Source organism: Pinus tabuliformis, chromosome 9 (genome assembly GCF_031772625.1).
Source record: "Pinus tabuliformis cultivar Carrire ecotype Pingquan chromosome 9, CPIR1, whole genome shotgun sequence".
Taxonomy (NCBI): domain Eukaryota; kingdom Viridiplantae; phylum Streptophyta; class Pinopsida; order Pinales; family Pinaceae; genus Pinus; species Pinus tabuliformis.
This window is the reverse complement of record NC_142307.1, coordinates 296,200,472-296,223,039: the sequence shown is the minus strand read 5'-3', so window position 1 is coordinate 296,223,039 and position 22,568 is coordinate 296,200,472. Positions and strand designations below refer to the sequence as shown.

The window sequence follows — 22,568 nt, the reverse complement described above, 5'->3', positions numbered from 1 at the left end:
TCCTCCTGGGTTACATCTCTTGGTCCAACCTTCAGTGGTGGCCTTTCTATTGTGTCTTAAAAAGTAGAGTTTTACAACAATGAGCTCAAATTGAGTCTCACTCAACAGATGATGATCAGTAGGACTGTACTTGGATCCCCCAAGTCTCTAAAGTACATAGACTCCCCTTACTGAAACTCAACCTCAACTGGTCTTAGTGGTATAAGTCCAATTTGGTAGTCAATACCTGACAAGTATACGCAGAAGAGTTGCTTGAACCTCTCAAGCCTTCCCTGGAGTTCACAAACTCTTGAACTCTCTCTGTCTCTGTCTGCTCGATGCTACCTTTGCTCTGCAGGTCAGCTCAGTTTCTCTGTTCTTTGCAATTTTGCTTCTCTCTCTCTCTTTGCTCTCATTTCCTGCTTCCCCCTACTTCCTCTGTCCGTTTGTGGCTTAAAGCTAATCTGCTCCCTGACTGTTTGTTTCTGCTTCCCGGCTCTCTGGATCTCCTACCTCTGTCCACTGGAATTCCCTTGCTCTACGTCATCATCATTGTAACGCTTCACAGAGAGGTGGCCACCTGTTTCCTCACAAACTAAGTGTCAGTTCTCTTTGAATGGTTGTTATTTCCATTGCTCCAAGATCGCCTGCGAAACTGTTTCCTCTGCCAACTCATCAGTCATGCCAGATCTCAAATCTTATCCGCCTCAGCCTATTTCCCTGTCGAATCTGATCATCCATTGGATTGCTTCTCCGCCATTGATCTGGGGCCTCCAGATCCTACGGTCTTCGTCCATATCGGGTGGGTAAGTAGCATGCCCTTTACCTACGCGATGTGAGCGGTTTTCTCTCTCATCTGCCGGACGCGTGTCACCCGTTGTATGGCATCAGGCGGGACTCGGTCGAACCCGCTTACCCCTTGAGGTCCTTCCGATATCCTGCCGGTTTTAGCGCAGGGCCCGCCTTTTGATGAAATCGACGATTTCCGTATGGTTTTATACTTTCCTCGTGACCGAGCGCTCAGGGCTTTCCTTCACTGAGGGGGATGCCCTGCGCGTATCAGAAACTGCCTCTATTTTTGGATTTGACCTCCGGTTTGCCAATTTGCACCAGCGCGCGGTTACCATGGGCCAACGGTCTGCGCGCTTTGACCGAGGGTCCTTGTTGCTCCGTGCTGACCACAAATTGCCATTGTTTAGAGGTTATTTCTGATAAGCTCGACATCCATAGCACTTTGAAACTTCGGTATGAGTTTTACAGAGTTCAAGGAACTGTAAGAGTGTTTGAGGATCCAATTCGGATCACAAAATCATGGTTTGCTAAAATGTGTAAGGTGGGTTTAGATTAATTGCAATTAAATTAAATTTTCATTCAATTAAAATATTCAATTTAAAAGTTCCAAAAATGCAATTAAGCTAAACAGACTTTACTCATTCAATTAAATTTTCAATTTAAAAATTTGTTTTTACTTTACAAAAATACTTTAAATTGAATATTGGTAAAAAGACATTGAAAAAACATTTAGCTTATAACCATAATAATAAAAAAATAAATTTAAATAAATGATAAAAAATTAAAAACTCTCTAAATTAAAAATTAAAATAATTAATACAAAACCTTATAATATTTAAAAAATAATATACATATAATTTTATTTTTAATTTTTTTTTTAAATAGAACCTAACATTATTTTTCCTATTTTATATATATAATAAAGAAAAATATTTTTTTTTTAAATTAAATTGATTTTTAAATTTTATGTTTATATTTAAAACACATTGCTTTAAAACTACATTTATTATATTTAAAAAAATTATAATAATAATGATTAAAATAAAAATAAAAAACATTTATATTAAATTAATTTCATTTTTCATTTACTCTATTTAAACAAAACACTTCTAGATACTCTTTAACTGACGGAAAATTAAAATTGAAAAAGCATACCATTAATTGATTATAGCAATTCTAAACCAGCAATACAATTTCCTAATAGCATTTAGCTTAAATGAACTCACTTTAATTTAAGCTCGGAGAAATCTTTTTAAATAAAGAATGGAGAAATCTTTTTAAATAAAGAATAGAAAAACTCACTTTAATTTAAGCTCGGAGAAATGTTTTTAAATAAAGAATGGAGAAATCTTTTTAAATAAAGAATAAAAAAGAAACCAATTGTTTTATTTAACTCTCATGATCAAATTATTAAAATTTATGGCATGTATTGCAAATAGCATCATGATAGATGGCAATATTAAAGATGATTTATGAACTATGTTGCCTATTTTGTTTTGCAGATGGTGTGGGAGCTGCCGGTCGGAGCCGCGTGCTGAAAGCAACCAACCAGGTCGCCACAGCCATGTCTTCACATACAATCTCAGCCTATCAAAGCCCAGCAGGTATGTGAGAAGCCTATGCATGCTCTCCAGTTTTCTTCCACCTTGCACGCACCCTGGTAGGTCTTACCGCCCATGCACACCTGATGCTCGACGTGCTTCCTCTTAGCCACTTGTCAGCAAACGACTCTTTTCCTCTACATGTTCATCTATAGAATGACACGCTCAATTCCTTTTTCCTCCGGCCTCAAATCCATGAAGCTTCTATAAAACCTCATTTTGTGGTAGAGTTTTTAGCCAGCTTTTCTTGGACGCGCAGGGCTCGGGTGTCTTTTTGCGCTCTGGTTTTGGTCTTGCTGGAGGTACAAGGACGCACTCCCCTCGGCAGGCAGGCAGGCAGGCACCTGGAAAAGGTCAGTCTTTCTATTCTCTTACAGTTTACAGTTTCTAAGTCTGGATGTTTTTAGAAATTCATAAATGAGATGAAAGTCTGGGTGTTTTTAGAAATACATAAATGAGATGAAAGACTGGATAAAATTTAAGTTTTTTTAGTCTCTGGAGTGAAGTTTTACTTCTGAAGCAGAACAGACACACTGCTCTTTTATTTTTCTCCATCTCTATTCTGGCTCCTGGAATACTGTTTAAAGTTCGATCAATAGCATAGCAGTCACCGTTTATTTGGACTACTGAAGCACTCCCGGCTTGGCTTTATCCTAAAGAATATAATATGGGTGAAAAGTATGAATTAAAACTCGGCTATCCTCAGTGTCTCTGATCAGAATTGGCCTTAGTCAGCATGTTTTAGATATCTGTTTAGAGTATGGTTTTAGTCAACATGTTCTGGGCAATAATTCACAAATTGAAGAAGTCTGTAGTGATCTACAAGCCCTGTTCAGATTTTCCTATTAAGATAGGTGACTGGTGGTGCATTTTTGAATCTTATTGTTGCTGTATAGTCTGTCAAGATCCACAATCAAGCTGAAAATATGCAGGGTGCTAAATTCTATCACTGAATGCTTGGTAGAATCCTTCGTCAGGGCCGGTCCTGCCATAGCTCACAGAGCCTGCTCCTGAACTCTTACCACCTTTCCAGCATTACTGATTTTCCATTGCAAGAATTTATGTTTCTTGTTATTTGCGTTTAAATAATGCGGATTAGGGGTGTGCATTCCGTAGGCAGTTGTGTTTACTGTCCATTAAAGCTTGCAGATGAATTATGAAGGGAGGACTTCCAAATTCAGAAGAAGTACTTTAAATCTTGCGAATTTAAAAAGATTAGTGCTAAGTAGCTGTACATGTTTATTATTGATTATCTTTTCCATAGTTGCTCAGCCATGATTATAACAAGTTATTCATCTGGCCACCAGGTGTTAAGCCATTCTTATGTAACCTATTTAGCTTCCAAAATCCTGTATGGGCCAAGGCAGGAGTAAAAAGTCTTCTATTATGCAGGAGGTTTCCAATGTAACCTATTTAGCTTCCAAAATCCTTTATGGGCCAAGGCAGGAGTAAAAAGTCTTCTATTATGGAGGAGGTTTCCATGAATTGATATCAAACTGTAGGGATCTAATGTTTCCATAATCTTCCAAACTGTAGGGATCTAATGTTTCCATAATCTTCCCATGTAGTTAATAGAATGTGTGGTAATTAGTATAAATTTATTTTAAATACAGATTTAACATGAACTAAAAAGGATCTGTAGAACTAACGACAAACTAAAAAGGATCTGTAGAACTAACGACAATAGCATATATAATGGGGATATATCGAATAGGCTCCGACAAACTAAAAAGGATCTGTAGAACTAACGACAATAGCAAGGAAAATTTTAAGGATGGAAAATTTTCTTGAAGTTTAAAACATTGGCGAATCTCACTAATCCCTAATATGCAAATTATAAATGTTTATTGATATATTTGTAAAATTAATCAAATTTATAATTATTTTATATATAGTCTCTCTATAATTATTTTATATATAGTCTCTCTATAATGTTGGCGATTTTTAAGGTAAAATAATTTTATATTCTAAAATTTGGGCGAATCGTCTTTTATAAAATTGGAAATTGGCAAATCTTTTTTGTGGAAAAATCATGGAAAATTAGCCCACTGGGCGAACATTAGCCCCTAAAATTTTCCATGGACAATAGCATATATAATGGATATCTCGAGTAGGCTCGGCGATGCGAAGAGACTCTTTCGGGAAAGGCTGGATCAAGTGGTAGCGGTCTCGGGCCTTGAAATATCGATCGACCATTTCGTCCATCGTTTCTTTTATGGCGGCCTTCATTTGAAGGGTCCGCAAGCTTAGGCCCCCACAATTTGAAGGAACGTAGTTGTAGAGTGAAATGTTAGGCTCGCCCCCTCCCATCCCCCCCTACCCCCCCTTCCTCCCCAGTTCTCTGGGCCTCATGATTCTGTGAGAAATTCATTGGCTCTTGCTCTACATTATATATGTCATTTCGATCAAGTTTCGGCACGGCGAAGCGCTTGAGCTCTAGGAACTTTGGGAGAAGCGCTCTCTCGGCGAAACAGCACTCCGTTAGAGCTAATTCCCTCCTAAGTGAGGGTCAGGATGGTCACTTTCTTTCCACCAGATAGAGAAACTAATATCAACTTCGAAGATCAACTTCGAAATCAAGAATAAGTCTTTTTGATATGCCTCTAGGGAAACGAGGGAAACCCTAGATGGTGAGATCTAATTTTTTCACCTGGAAATTTTTTTATGAGCCAATATTATTTAAATGTTTTGAATATTTATTTTTTCTTCTATTTTTTTATTTATTTTCTCTTCTATTTTTTTATTTATTTTTTCTTCTATTTTTTTAATTGTTCTTTATATTATTTATTTTCTCTTCTATTTTTTTATTTATTTTTTCTTCTATTTTTTTAATTGTTCTTTATATTTGGATTTTAATTTTAATTTTTATGGTTCACCATACAAAACTGATACAGAGACTCAGAGTTCTGACACGGTCATTTTAATGAGCAAAAAATGACCATCATACATAGGACTGTACCCTTTAATGAGTAAAAAATGACCATCATACATAGGACTGTACCCTTTAATGAGTAAAAAATGACCATCATACATAGGACTGTACCCTTTTTCTGCTGGAAAATATGATTGATATTGAAAATATAAAAATCACCTACATAGGACTGTACCCTTTTTCTGCTGGAAAATATGATTGATATTGAAAATATAAAAATCACCTGCACAACTAAGAATTTTTGTATTTTCAATATAAATTTTTTTTCGGCCCCGGAAGGGATGATACTGAGTCAATATCTATTGGTCAAATTTCAATAGGTAAAGTAATCCCCAAGAAAGTCAATATCTATTAGTCAAATTTCAATAGGTAAACTAATCCCCAAGAAAACGTAGTAACAATTGGTGGGATGGGGATAAGAAAACGTAGTAACAATTGGTGGGATGGTATCCCCATTCGAGCTGTCTACCATGTTTATTTCCATATGTGTATCCCCAAGAAAACGTAGTAACAATTGGTGGGATGGTATCCCCATTCGAGCTGTCTACCATGTTTATTTCCATATGTGTATCCCCAAGAAAACGCAGTAACAATTGGTGGGATGGTATCCCCATTCGAGCTGTCTACCATGTTTATTTCCATATGTGTATCCCCAAGAAAACGCAGTAACAATTGGTGGGATGGTATCCCCATTCGAGCTGTCTACCATGTTTATTTCCATATGTGTATGCCCAAGAAAACGCAGTAACAATTGGTGGGATGGTATCCCCATTCGAGCTGTCTACCATGTTTATTTACCATGTTTATTTCCATATGTGTATGCCCAAGAAAACGCAGTAACAATTGGTGGGATGGTATCCCCATTCGAGCTGTCTACCATGTTTATTTCCATATGTGTATCCCCAAGAAAACGCAGTAACAATTGGTGGGATGGTATCCCCATTCGAGCTGTCTACCATGTTTATTTCCATATGTATCCCAATGTCTGTCTTAAAAATAAGACAAAAACATTACAAAATCAAAGGCAGCAAAAAAGCATTACAAAATCAAAGGCAGCAAACACTACCTTGTAATCAAAGGCAGCAAACACTGGCTTGTTGGGAGAATCTTTGCCATGAGATTTTGAAATATTTTTGGAATTTTATGTTGAATCAAATAATTATTTTGGTTTTTGTGATTATTTTAAACTCTTATAAATTAAATTTAATTAAAAAATAAGATGAACCCATACAATAGATTAAAAAACAAATAAAATTCATGAACATGAAATTAACCCCTAAAACCATGCAAAGCTCATCTAAGCTCACGTTAGATGGAGATTAGAGTCCACTGCCCCAAGGAATTAATAAAGTGTTTGCATTTAGATCTATAAAGGTCATGACTAATGGTGTTTATAATACGTTCAATATAATATTGGATAATAATTATAATTTAATATAAGTTATAATAAAAATAATATTTATTATTAAAATTATTAATTAATCAATTAATGTGTCGTTTGAATTATTTATATAACAATTTGGTTCAGTTTAAGATATGTATAATTTAATTTTAAATAAAGTATATAATTGAATTTGGAGACTTATCTTCAAGTTAGTACCAGTGGATGTGTAAGTGTAAGTTCAGTGGATGTGTAAGTTTGTTGGTTGTAAGTTCAGTGGATGTGTAAGTTTGTTGGTTGGTATGTGCTTTTTTAAAATAAAATTAAAAATTAAAAATTATGTTTTAAATAGAAAAATAATGACTATAATTTAAAAAGATGATTACGTTCTAAAGTAATTGGAAGTAAAGTAATTGGAAGTAAAAAATGTGTGAATAAGATGTTTAAATATTATACTTTTCAAAAATATTTTAACAAAAAATTTAAATAAATTATCTATATATAGAATTGGAAGTAAAGTAATTGGAAGTAAAAAATGTGTGAATAAGATGTTTAAATATTATACTTTTCAAAAATATTTTAACCAAAAATTTAAATAAATTATCTATATATAGAAAAAAAAGAGCAAGGTTAAAAATTTTGTTTAATCCTATATACTTTATTCAGCTTTTAAAAATACAATTTAAACAATAAAAAATAATAGTATTTTACACTATAAAAAAATTACACTCGAAAAAATTTGATCCATTGTATTTTACACTATAAAAAATAATTACACTTGAAAAAATTTGATTCAGCTCATTAAATCCATAATTAAAATAAATCTATACTAATTATTAGTAAAAATAACCTATTTTATTTAATATATACTTTTTTGCACATAAAATTAAAATTTGATATAAAAAATAATTTTAAAACTAATAAAGCGTCTCGGCATAAATGTTTATTTGTATAAGCGATGGGCCGGAGAGTAATCAACAACAGATTGGAAAATACCGTTTAAATGGTTCCAGGTAAAGCTTTGATGGCAACAGATTGGAAAATACCGTTTAAATGGGTCCAAGTAAAGCTTTGATGGTGCCTTACTGTAGTTCTCATCTCCCAGAGTGGAAAATGATTTGTGAACGAGAAACATTGGGTACAAATTTGAAGTCACCTTCCACTTAGATGTTTTTATGCCCCTAGATGTTTTTATGCCCCTTATTATTTGTTGATTTCTACTTAGTTTTTCATTCTCAATTATAAAAATCCATGGCCTCAAATTATGAAAAATACTATTGGTATTTTGTTTGGTGTCACTTTTTATGTTTAGTGTGTGAGAATTCTTTGAGATTTTTTTAAATATTTATTTTCCATTCTTGAATATCGTCTATTCTTCAATAATATCGTCTATTCTTCAATATGGTGGAGAAATGACTTTGTATATTGAGATGGCATTTTTTATAAATGCATTATTTGTATTATTACAGGACATTTTTTTGTTATGAGATGAGATTTCATAATTGAATTATTTATTTTTTGAATTTTTTATATTAATGAAGTAAATAGTAAAAATACTTTTATTATTAATTTTAACAAAATTATTTAAAAACAAATAAAAAATTGTTTATCTATATTATATAATATAGAATAGAGAATGGAAAAAATTATTATTAAGAAAAACTATTCTAAATCTACAAAGGTAATAATTAAAAATTATTTTCTCAAAAAGAAAAACTATTCTAAATCTACAAAGGTAATGATTAAAAATTGTTTTCTCAAAAAAGTTTTTATTTGTTTTATGGTTTATAGGAGCTAGATCTTTTTTTTTTTTTAAGTTCACCATAGAAGGGAAAAAATTATTATTAAGAAAAACTATTCTAAATCTACAAAGGTAATGATTAAAAATTGTTTTTATTTGTTTTATGGTTTATAGGAGCTAGATCTTTTTTTTTTTTAAGTTCACCATTGATGAGGCTACATCATGATCATTTCCAAGAATAACACGCAAATAAGGTAGGGAATTGAACGGGTGACTTAACATGTGATGTATATCCAAGATCCAAGCTCCATCTTAACTTCATACAACTTTTTAAAATTATTTTTATTTAATGTTAAGACATCACCATTTTAGATCCATGTGTACATATCTTTCAAATACAACACAACAAAGATGAGGGAAACTTAAGATTGAAGATCAATCTCAATGTTAAAGAAGAAACCACTATGCCCCCAAAGGGAATGGCCAAAAATTGTTTTTTTCAAAGAATTTTATTTATTTCAAGCTCCATTCGAGTCTCACATTAACTTTTAAAGGAAACAAAACTATTTAAAATATTGATTTAATGTCAAAATATCACCATATACTTTTCAAATACATTAGCAAAGATTAGGAAAACCCAGATGATTTTATCACTCTTGGCCTTAGATAGACTCATTGTCCATGTCTTGATCTTGAATTGAAAAAAGAAAAATCCTAAACTCTAAACAATAGTAGACAAACAAAGAGGGAGTCAACATAAAAGCTCTCTTGGCCCCCTAGAGATCTAGGGGAGGAGAGAATGAGTGTGCTCGGAAAGGCCAAATCCAAGAAAGCATAGTTCTATCCAAATCTACTCAATTAAATTAAAACAAACTTCATCAACATCGAGTAATGCATATTGTGGGGGTACTTGTAGCTTAATGCAACTAAGTGCTTCCAGTAATTTAATGATCTCCCCAATCCCACGAAGCATTAGACGACACTAATGTTTAGTAGTAGTTGGTGCCCACTTTGAATGGGTGAGTGCAGTGTTGAGTGAGTTTCTTAGGAGAAAAACATCATGAGATATTTTGTAAAGCTTGCTTAAACCCAAATAAATTTAATTTGCATAGATACCTTCTTTAGAATCACCTAAATTTGAGTACTTAGAGGAAGGAGGAGTTAGATCAAGGTGGGTTGGTCCTTCCTCCAGATGTGCATAAACTACATAGAGGGAAAGTTTACAATTGCGATGGCACCTTTGGTGCTGGTTCTGCAACAATAACTTCCTCTTATCCATGGAAAGAAAGCTCCTTCTCGTTAGGACCATTTATTGTTGCTTAACGTGTATCTAATTGGGAGGAAGCTCCCATGTTGCATCCCTTATTTTCTAAACAAATTTGAACACTTTGCTAAATACGGACAATGGGAATACATAACGATGGCTTTTAATTATTATAAAATTCCTACATCTACTAAATTATGTTATTCATAATTTATCATGTATGGTGAATGTCACGATAAGTCCTTTTCCAGGAAAAAGTACTCCAGTGATGTTACACGTCTCATTTATGATGCCTCCATTACACTTTGGCGTTGGCATTGTCTATTGAGGTACAAAATGAATTTGACGGGCAAATTACCTGTCAATGGGTGATTTGACCGTTATATATAGGTAAGAAATTTACAAAATCGTCAAATTTTTTTTTGTCTAAAATTGTAAATACTGGTAGCAAAAATCGTCAAATTTGATAAGGGAGTAGTCTATAATGTGACTTTTTGAGATTCCCGGTCGCCATTCTCCGGCTGATTCTCCGGCCGATGTGACATCGCCGTCATCCCTTCCACCATAAATAAACATGGTATGCCGATGACCATATCCCTGCATCCGAATACGGACAATGTGGATGACCATAGACCTGTGTGCGAATACGGTCTAAGGCACTCATTATGGATGTGCATCGAGGAATTTTCTGTCGCCTCAGTCTCGGCCTTGATCGCAACCGTCACCACCAGAGAGTTCGAATGTTAGGATGCAATATATAGAACATATGCATTTAATGGTAGACAGATTTGAATTTTAATTCTGAGCTTGAATTTAAAATCCCACCCAAAAAAAATCTAATTTCTATAACCATAACTAGTTAGCCGATGTTCTTTCTTCAATTGCTATGGTGATGCTGGGAGGGTGCAATGAAAGGCTGTCATTCCCGCCCTCTGTACAAGTTTGGTATGAAAATCATGGAAGAGGCATGATTTAGACATCTCGTCTACGGTTTCATTGCACACATTTATGCCATGCAGCAATAAATGTTGAGATAAACATTGTGACTGACGATATTTTAGTTAAATTTTTTTTTTTTATTTAAAATTAATTCTTGAATTGGAGTCATCCCTATATTGTGTGATGCAGGCAGGCCTGCAATAACCAGGATGTTGTTGATTTTAATGCATACCTGCGTCGGAAATCTGAAGGGAAGAGAGAGTGACGTTAGCATCTATATATATATATATATATATATATATATATATATATATATATATATTATATTATATATATATATATATTATATATATATATAATAATAAGATTACTAAGAAGTTGGAAGAAAAGAACATGAATACATCACTCTGGACTCCAGCTTCAAAGTGGAAGGGGACTGCACTCTGGGAGACAACTTAATATATATATATATATATATATATATATATATATATATATATCTATATTAAGTTGTCTCCCAGAGTGCAGTCCCCTTCAAAGTACTCCAGCTTCAAAGTGGAAGGGGACTGCACTCTGGGAGACAACTTAATATATATATATATATATATATATATATATATATATATATATCTATATTAAGTTGTCTCCCAGAGTGCAGTCCCCTTCCACTTTGAAGCTGGAGTCCAGAGTGATGTATTCATGTTCTTTTCTTATATATATATATCTATATTAAGTTGTCTCCCAGAGTGCAGTCCCCTTCCACTTTGAAGCTGGAGTCCAGAGTGATGTATTCATGTTCTTTTCTTCCAACTTCTTAGTAATCCTGTTTGTAATCCTACCTATTATCTCTGCTGTTGGCTTCCATCGATGCCGATGTGGGCAAACAAATAAGAGGAATTAATGGATAGTCTGAAATAAGATGGGAGGAATGAAATATATGGACCAGGTCCCGTGAAGCACTCCGTCCATTCCCCACTACATTTGCGTGCCGGATTTTGGTGTGAAAAAGCCCACAAAAATGTTGAGATAAACATTGTGACTGACGATATTTTAATTAATTTTTTTTTTATTTAAAATTAATTCTTGAATTGGAGTCATCCCTATATTTTGTGATGCAGGCAGGCCTGCAATAACCAGGATGTCGTTGATTTTAATGCATGCCTGCGTCGGAAATCTAAAGGGAAGAGAGTGCCGTTAGCATGTTTTTTTAAAATATAAAATTTAAATTACTTAATATGAATTTAAGTGAAGCACTCTGCCCATTCCCCACTGCATTTGCGTGCCGGATTTTGGTGTGAAAAAGCCCACAAAAATGTTGAGATAAACATTGTGACTGACGATATTTTAATTAATTTTTTTTTATTTAAAATTAATTCTTGAATTGGAGTCATCCCTATGTTGTGTGATGCAGACAGGCCTGCAATAACCAGGATGTTGTTGATTTTAATGCATGCCTGCGTCGGAAATCTGAAGGGAAGAGAGAGTGCCGTTAGCATGTATATATATATATATATATACATTATAATGTATGTATATATATATATATATATATATATATATATATATATATATATATTATTATATATATTATTATATATAATAATATAATATTATATTATATATATATTAAGTTGTCTCCCAGAGTACAGTCTCCTTCCACTTTGAAGCTGGAGTCCAGAGTGATGTATTCATGTTCTTTTCTTCCAACTTCTTAGTAATCCTGTCTGTAATCCTATCTATTATCTCCGCTGTTGGCTTCCATTGCCCATCTGTTCCATTGGCTTCCATCGATGTCAATGTGGGCAAACAAATAAGAGGAATTAATGGATAGTCTGAAATAAGATGGGAGGAATGAAATATACCTCCCATATTATAATATATATTATATATATATTATAAAATATTCCTCCCATCTTATTTCAGACCATCCATTAATTCCTTTTATTTGTTTGCTCACATCGGCATCGATGGAAGCCAATGGAACAGACGGGCAATGGAAGCCAACAGCGGAGATAATAGACAGGATTACTAAGAAGTTGGAAGAAAAGAACATGAATACATCAATCTGGACTCCAGCTTCAAAGTGGAAGGAGACTGCACTCTGGGAGACAACTTAATATATATATATATATATATATAATATGATATTATATATATATATATATATATATATATATATATAAAATATTATATATATATATATATATATATATATATATATATAATATATATAATAAGCTTCAAAGTGGAAGGGGACTGCACTCTGGGAGACAACTTAATATATATATATATATATAATATGATATTATATATATATATATATATATATATATAATATAAAATATATATATAAGATATATAATATTATATATATATAATATATATATGCTAATGGCACTTTCTCTTCCCTTCAGATTTCCAACGCAGGCATGCATTAAAATCAACAACATCCTGGTTATTGCAGGCCTGCATGCATCACACAATATAGGGATGACTCCAATTCAAGAATTAATTTTAAATAAAAAACAAATTTAATTAAAATATCGTGAGTCACAATGTTTATCTCAACATTTTTGTGGGCTTTTTCACACCAAGATCCGGCACGCAAATACAGTGGCGAATGGGCGGAGTGCTTCACTTAAATTCATATTAAATAATATATATATATATATATATAATATATATATAATATTATATATATATAATATATATATGCTAACGACACTTTCTCTTCCCTTCAGATTTCCAACGCATGCATGCATTAAAATCAACAACATCCTGGTTATTGCAGGCCTGCATGCATCACACAATACAGGGATGACTCCAATTCAAGAATTAATTTTAAATAAAAAAAAAATTAATTAAAATATCGTGAGTCACAATGTTTATCTCAACATTTTTGTGGGTTTTTTCACACCAAGATCCGGCACGCAAATACAGTGGCGAATGGGCGGAGTGCTTCACTTAAATTCATATTAAATAATTTAAATTTTATATTTTAAAAAAACATGCTAACGACACTCTCTCTTCCCTTCAGATTTCCGACGCAGGCATGCATTAAAATCAACAACATCCTGGTTATTGCAGGCCTGCCTGCATCACAAAATATAGGGATGACTCCAATTCAAGAATTAATTTTAAATAAAAAAAATTATTAAAATATCTTCAGTCACAATGTTTATCTCAACATTTTTGTGGGCTTTTTCACACCAAAATCCGGCACGCAAATGCAGTGGGGAATGGGCGGAGTGCTTCACGGGACCTGGTCCATATATTTCATTCCTCCCATCTTATTTCAGAGTATTCATTAATTCCTCTTATTTGTTTGCCCACATCGGCAGCGATGGAAGCCAATGGAACAGATGGGCAATGGAAGCCAACAGCGGAGATAATAGATAGGATTACAGACAGGATTACTAAGAAGTTGGAAGAAAAGAACATAAATACATCACTCTGGACTCCAGCTTCAAAGCGGAAAGGAACTGCACTGTGGGAGACAACTTAATATATATATAAAATATAATATTATAATATTATATATAATATATATATAATATTATATATAATATAATATATATATATATATATATATATATATATATATATATATATTATTATTATATATATATATATATATGCTAATGAAATTTTTTTTTCCCTTCAGATTTCCTACACAGGCATGCATTAAAATCAACAACATCCTGGTTATTGCAGGCCTGCCTGCATCACACAATATAGGGATGACTCCAATTCAAGAATTAATTTTAAATAATAAAAAAAATTAATTAAAATATCGTTAGTCACAATGTTTATCTCAACATTTTTGTGGGCTTTTTCACACCAAAATCCGGCACGCAAATGCAGTGGGGAATGGGCGGAGTGCTTCACTTAAATTCATATCAACAACATCCTGGTTATTGCAGGCCTGCCTGCATCACACAATATAGGGATGACTCCAATTCAAGAATTAATTTTAAATAAAAAAAAAATTATTAAAATATCTTCAGTCACAATGTTTATCTCAACATTTTTGTGGGCTTTTTCACACCAAAATCCGACACGCAAATGCAGTGGGGAATGGGCAGAGTGCTTCACGGGACCTGGTCCATATATTTCATTCCTCCCATCTTATTTCAGAGTATTCATTAATTCCTCTTATTTGTTTGCCCACATCGGCAGTGATGGAAGTCAATGGAACAGATGGGCAATGGAAGCCAACAATGGAGATAATAGATAGGATTACAGACAGGATTACTAAGAAGTTGGAAGAAAAGAACATAAATACATCACTCTGGACTCCAGCTTCAAAGCGGAAGGGAACTGCACTGTGGGAGACAACTTAATATATATATAAAATATAATATTATATTATTATATATAATATATATATAATATATTATATAATATTATTATATATATAATAATATAATAATATATATATATATAATATTATATAATATATTATATTATATAATAATATATATATATATATATATACATGCTAACGACACTCTCTCTTCCTTCAGATTTCCTACGCAGGCATGCATTAAAATCAACAACATCCTGGTTATTGCAGGCCTGCCTGCATCACACAATATAGGGATGACTCCAATTCAAGAATTAATTTTAAATAAAACAAAAATTAATTAAAATATCATCAGTCACAATGTTTATCTCAACATTTTTGTGGGCTTTTTCACACCAAAATCCGGCACACAAATGCAGTGGGGAATGGGCGGAGTGCTTCACTTAAATTCATATTAAATAATTTAAATTTTATATTTTAAAAAAACATGCTAACGACACTCTCTCTTCCCTTCAGATTTCCGACGCAGGCATGCATTAAAATCAACAACATCCTGGTTATTGCAGGCCTACCTGCATCACACAATATAGGGATGACTCCAATTGAAGAATTAATTTTAAATAAAAAAAATTAATTAAAATATAGTCAGTCACAATGTTTATCTCAACATTTTTGTGGGCTTTTTCACACCAAAATCCGGCACGCAAATGCAGTGGGGAATGGGCGGAGTGCTTCACGGGACCTGGTCCATATATTTCATTCCTCCCATCTTATTTCAGAGTATCCATTAATTCCTCTTATTTGTTTGCCCACATCGGCATCGATGGAAGCCAATGGAACAGATGGGCAATGGAAGCCAACAGCGGAGATAATAGACAGGATTACAGACAAAATTACTAAGAAGTTGGAAGAAAAGAACATGAATACATCACTCTGGACTCTAGCTTCAAAGCAGAAGGGGGACTGCACTCTGGGAGACAACTCCGACATTGGAGTTATTTCCCCTCCGCCCGGATGGCGGCGGACGTGAATGCAGTGTCGTAAATGCTGAGCGCAAGAACATGAATACATCACTCTGGACTCCAGCTTCAAAGCGGAAGGGGACTGCACTCTGGGAGACAACTCCGACATTGGAGTTATTGGAGTTATTTCCGCTCCGCCCGGATGGCGGCAGACGTGAATGCAGTGTCGTAAATGCTGAGCGCGACATGTCTGCTACTTGATTACATGGGTCTATGTTAATTGGTCTAGTGGAATAGGTCTAGTTTGATTACATATTCTATGTACAAAGTGTTATTATAACACTTAATTTTGAAATCCCGACAATGGGTGCAGTGTAATTTTGAAATCCGAACAATTTGCTTGCAGTGTAATTTTATCTTCATAATTAATTTGCTTGCAGTGTAATTTTGAAATCCGAACAATTTGCTTGCAGTGTAATTTTAATTTTAGCCCTAAATTAATATTGAAATAAATTACTTAATATAAATATTCAAATAATTTATTTAAATTCATATTAAATAATTTAAATTTTATATTTTAAAAAAACACATAAATAATTATACATTTCTTTCCATTTCTTCCATCTCCCTCGTAACGCAATTAAAATTCTGAAAGTGCTATTAACTTTGTAGCTAAAGACACCTTCACGTGAGGAAAAGCTCTTTCCTTCGTAACCAAACCTTGATCTTCAACAACGTATAGGAGTCATCTAACTGTTCATCGTTATTATGACTCTTATTAGAAATCCTTCCAATGACACACAGGCTGTGACCCCGGCAGACATAGGTTCGAATCTCATTAATTCTTATTAGAGAAAATACACACGCAACCACAACACAACACTTTACAGCACAGGTCATGCTAACGACACTCTCTCTTCCCTTCAGATTTCCTCTAGATGAACATTTCTCATGGATGTCCTTGATTTCACTCAACTATCTGACTGACAGAGTATATATATATATATATATATATATATATATATATATATATATATATATATATTGTTAGTTAACTTGATCATGGAACTAAGTATTGGGTAGTAAAGCTGAGAAGATGTGATTTAAAACTAATAATAATAATGATTTTTTAATTTGGTAATTGGTTTGATTTTTTACTCCAGTTATATTATGAAGTTAATTTTAATTGTGCCAATATAATCTCTGATGACATGAAATCAATTCTTATCTCATTACTATGACTATAGAGAAATTATATATATATAAAGAATTAGCAATTGGGTCATTTTCATACTCTAGTAATATAGAGTGGATTCTCACCCCTTTCACTATAATCTCTAGGTCAGCCAAAAATATATCTAAGGTTGATTTCCATTGGTATCACTATAAACTTTAGTTAATGTTTGGATAAATGGGACACTCAACGAATTTGGAACCAATAACGATTGATTAAAAAGTACCTTAACAATGCAATATTTATCATTGTTTTACACCAACAATAATTATATAATCAAATTTCTTAATAAATGACATGGAATTAAATAATTAAACATAACACATTATTTTCAAATTGTTATTTTGATGGTTATATTCAAATGGTTATTTTGATGGTAAGAAGAGTATCAAATTATATAATTGCTTTTTTTCAATTATATAATTGCTACTACCACCACTGCTACCACTGCTGCCACAATTCAAATTGTTGCCATACACACTGTTACTGTCACTGTCATGGTCATCGCCACATCCAGCTCACTGTCATCTATCTCAATCATCATGCAGTATGTTACTAGCTTGCATCAAGGTCACTTTAGGTCAATGTCAAATGGATCAAGGTCATGTCACATATATTACTTTCTCACTGCCACACTGTCACAACAACATCAATGTCATATCATCAACATCCCCATGCACCATTGTTATATCACAATATTACTATCACCAAGATCTGTAAAGGTTACTGTCCAGTGTCATGTTGATCACTGTCTCACAGTCACTGACACATTGTCAACTAGGTCACTGTCTTATAAGAATTACTGGTCAAATATTATTCATTGTCATTGTGTATCTTACTGATGTTAATCACATGTATCATAGAGTACTGTCATATGTCGCATCATAGATCACACATCAAGTAACATTACTGCCAAGGAGGGATCATCACTGTCATAATCACTGTCAAGGATACACTGTCATATAAAGATTAAGGACACTGCCACACATCAAAAGTTCACTGCCATAATAGTCTGCCAGTGTTACTTCCACACAAGAGTGCCTCACTGTTATATATGTCAAGATCATTGTATATCATGTTATCGCCATGAAAACATGCAACAAGTTTCCTGCCATAGTATATCATGTTATCACCATACAATCATGCAACAAGTTTCCTGCCATAGTATATCAATCACTATCATGCAACAACTTCGTTTACTATTTGCTCTTACTGTTCAACAAACATCAATATGGTTCCTTTTTGGTCAAGTAAATACAATTAGACCCTCCAACAATTTGATCTCACTAATATATATATGTCAACACATGCAATCAAAAACCCTAATCATTGCCTCTATGCCACTTTCATTTCCTCTATCATCAATGTAAGAATGTCATCACGATTTTACTACTATTATAGAACAAGAAGACTGCCAAATTATGGTCTTACAATCACAAGGATCACTTACTCATGGTCTCTCTCCCTCCTAGTCTCACTGTTGAAGAAAATGTATGCTACTATATACTATATCTCTTTATTGACTGTGACTGTGGATATTAATACACTATCTCTATGTTGGAAGTTGCAATAAGTTCTGAAGCCCATAGACTGTATGTTTGAGGAACAATGATCACAAACTTTGATTGTTGTTGAGAGCACTTGATTGACCCGTTTCTGTATGAAGTTCTTGTTAAATTTAGGTATGTTCTATGCTAGAGCAATTTATTTTAATTTTCCAATATCTTTTCCAAATTAGCAATCACATCAGCATTAAAGTAAACTGCAGATAGAACATAAATATAAATTGGAGAAGACGAGCTAAGACAAGAGGACACAAGATGTGGCGCCAGCTAGGGACAAACCCCACAATGTGGGGAAACCCTTGATCAATTCTTCTTTTGTGTTCTTCAAAGTTCAGCAGAGAAAGTGAGAGAGTACATTTACAATAGAAGTCAACATTTTGACTTTTAATATCTACAGAGATCAGTTGAAGGCATATTGCTTCAACTGATTCTCTATGGTGACTCCTTTACCTATCATAGTGCTGCCTCTCGTTCATTTGCTGCACATTACCGTGTGACACCTTGCTGTACTGTCACACGTGTTGAACCTTGATGACTGAGTTGCTCTCATCTTCATGTTGCTCATCATGCTGCATATTCCATGGTCTTATTCATCATCAAGCTGCCCATGCTCATGATCTCATTCATCATGATGTTGCCCATGTCCATGATCTTCATGATCTCATTCATCATCATGCTGCCCATGCTCATGATCTCATTCATCATGATGCTGCCCATTACTAACATGCCGATCATGCAGCTGTTATAACTTCTCGTTGCTTCATCATACAACCATATGCACATCAGCCTTAGCTGCTTGCTATGGCTTGTAGCCTAGCAAAGCAGCTAGGCTATAGTTCTAGAATCTACACAGTCCTTCTTTAGTCATGCTGTCACCTACAACAATCCAAATTCATACATTGTCTAGTGTATCTCCTCAACGCTGTCTTGAGGCAATGAGATTTGCTTTCTAGAATAGACTGCTCAGAAAACCTGAAGATGACACTGATTTTCTCTTCAAGGTCTTCTTCTTCCTTTTTGTGCTGGGAACTATCCAATGACTGAGTTATTTGGGCCTGGAACCAGCCCTATTCCAGATCTGCACCTTTATACGTGAGAAGGGTTTAGGACTCTTCTAGCCCTCCTAAACCCTCGATACATGGTTAATGTTATAGCTCCAAATCTCACTCTTATGGTTTGTGATGTTGCACTCATGGCCTAGGGCAACCCCTCCTTCCAGACCTGGTCCAAAAATTTAAAAAACAGTGTTTTATTCCCTATACGCGACATTGCCCTGAGTTAAACGCGTGTACACGCGGGTATGTGTATACCCAACCCGCGTGTATGTATTAAAACACTTAAAAAAATAAATAATTCCTCATTTTCGGGCGGAGATCGCGGGTTTTACCTGCTGATCACCTGTTAGTGCCCGTGGCCCAACTGTTCCCAACCAACTCCTAACTAAAAAACTACTTTGGAGATGGTATAAAAAGACATCAAAGGGAAGGCCAAGGGGAGAGAGAAAAGAGAGCAAGATTATTATGCTGAGATTTTTCCCTTAGACCAGGTCTGAAGTCCTTGGTGCTTTCTGCACTTCCCCCATCTTGCATAGGAAACCCTTGTTTCCATGTGTATTGGTGATCATTCATCCTTTATATCACCATTGAGTAAGACTTGGAAGGAGCTCTTGTTGGAGGCTTGAGGCTGGAACGAATCCGGGAGGAAGCTTTGCTTGGAGCCTGCTGAAGGTGTTTCAGGTGAAATCTTTCCGTTCTATGTACTTTACTTGCCTTTATATAAAGAAACACGTCTTAGTTCCCGAAACAATCTTTCTTTATGCTTATGAGATTCTTGTCTTGAATTCTTATGCAAGTAGTTACTTGAAGATTTTTATAACTAACTTTATAGCATGAAGATGGTTTATATATAAGTATTTGTCCATGTACTGTTGTGTTCTTTGATTTGTTTGTTTTACAGGTCAAAGGAGAAGAAGGGAACTCCAAGAAGGGTTTGGACCCTAAAGGCCTTCTCGAACGTAGGACCTTAGGTACGTACCCTAAACATTAGAATTTGCTTACAATAAAGATAATGGCTGTGCGTGTGTTTCTTTGAATAAGCAATCTTCGGTCTGGTAGAGTCTTAACCCAAAGGACCCTAGGGGTACTTTCCCCTCAACCAGAATTGGCGACTCCGCTGGGGAACAACACTCTTGTTGTTCCTAGTTTGGGTAGTCTTCAAGCCAATCAAGGCTTAGCCCCTCTGTTTGTTGGCTTTGACTGTCTGATCTTTTCTTGAACTCTAAGTTTTTCCAGGTTTTTCAGTCTGCATTTTTTATTTTTCTTGAAAATCTTCAGATACGCTGTTTTTCTGGATTACAGAAGCGTATATACGCAAGTTGAAATAAGTGAACCTGCGTATACGCAGGTTTCCTCAGTTACAGTCGCGTGTACACGCATTCTGCACATCACTGCAGGCGCATATATTATATAATTTTCAAGATTTATAAATTTTCTTTTTGCTGAATGTTTGTCTGGTGGTTTGGGTCAGTTTGAAGCAGTCATTTTCCAACAACAGTCCTCTGTTTAACAGGGGGCATCTTGTTCTGAAATCTCTCTAGTTATAAGGAGTATTAGTCTTGTTTTCGTTGATTGCAAGCGTCATTGTTCTTTGACACACAAGATTTCTGGTTAAGAATCTTGACTGCTCTGTTTTGGCAGAGTAGGAAGATTAGATTCAATCTTTGTGTTCATTTTGTTTTGATGACCCTTTTGTTTGCTTAACGAAATCATTTTTGTGACCATTTTCTCCTTCGTTTCGGGAAAGTTGTTTGTTACCATTTTCTTGAAACTTGTCTTTTGATCTTTGGACTTTCATTACTGCTTTTGATTGACAAGCGCGATTTCAAACGCATTTATTTTTGTCGGGTTTTCATCATTTGAAATGTGTCAATTCACAAAAGTGTTTGGTTGCCTATTCACTAATCAGTGGTGTCAGTATTTTTGAGAGTCTTCTTTGAAAAAGACTTTTTGGTTTGATTGAAAGAAAATCTTTTGAAAGTTTTGAGTTTCGCTTTCTTGAACTTGCTTTTCATTTGATTTCCTTTTTTGCGAAGTGAAAGTGCTTTGTGTTTATCTTAGAACTTGTTTTTATTGTTTGGACGAAATGATTGGTAACACATCATCTTCTATCTAAGCATTTTAGTGGCAAGACAAATTTGATAAGTGAGCAACTTTCCTTCTTTGTTTTTAGAGTGGTCTTAAAATCTTGCATTCACATATAGTTCTTGCATTAGCATAGCTTTGCATCCCCTTTTAGGCATGCATAGTTTTGCTAGCTTTTGTGAGTGTGGAGTTTGAAAAGAAAGCAAAAAACTTTGTTTAATTTGAAGTACCTCTGAACCCTATAGAAATTGCTCTTCATCGAAAACAAAAAGTGCATGTGCATGTAGTTAGGATAATTTCTTTTTGCGTCCATAAAAACACCACAAGTTTCATCTCCATTACCTTGTGACTTAAAGAACAGCCTAATAAAATCAAGCGCTAATTAAAATCCATTAGAACTTTTTGTTTTAGTCAGTTACACCAACAAGTTTAGGATTTTAGGGCCTTGGATTAGGCGAGTGGAGAGTTAACTCTCCAAGGCCACATAAAACGTCAAACATAAGAGTCTGATTAACGAGAGTAAATCCAATAGTGTTAGGAAGACCAGGAAAGCTCCGGATCTGGGAGTTAAGCACGAGGGTCTGTGAAGACAGGGAAGAGAGATACCCCCTCTCCTACTTGTCCAAACTTACCTCACGACTGTTCCCCCTGGCTTCTGCGACGAGTTGGTACCCATAGTTGCCTCTCCTAGGGATATACACAGGTGGCTGCGGAGGGGAATCCCGTGGCACC

The 22,568-nt window shown here is 34.4% G+C and overlaps 1 protein-coding gene across 1 annotated transcript in view; it reads left to right on the top strand.

The window, feature by feature from the left end:
* Window positions 1–2,624: 2,624 nt before the first annotated feature.
* The window catches only part of LOC149148370 (uncharacterized), a 243,033-nt gene continuing 223,089 nt past the window's right edge, over window positions 2,625–22,568 (top strand). Inside the window, exon 1 of the mRNA XM_089441303.1 lies at window positions 2,625–2,725. The gene's annotated coding sequence lies outside the window, so the exon portion shown is untranslated. The remainder of the gene's footprint in view (window positions 2,726–22,568) is intronic.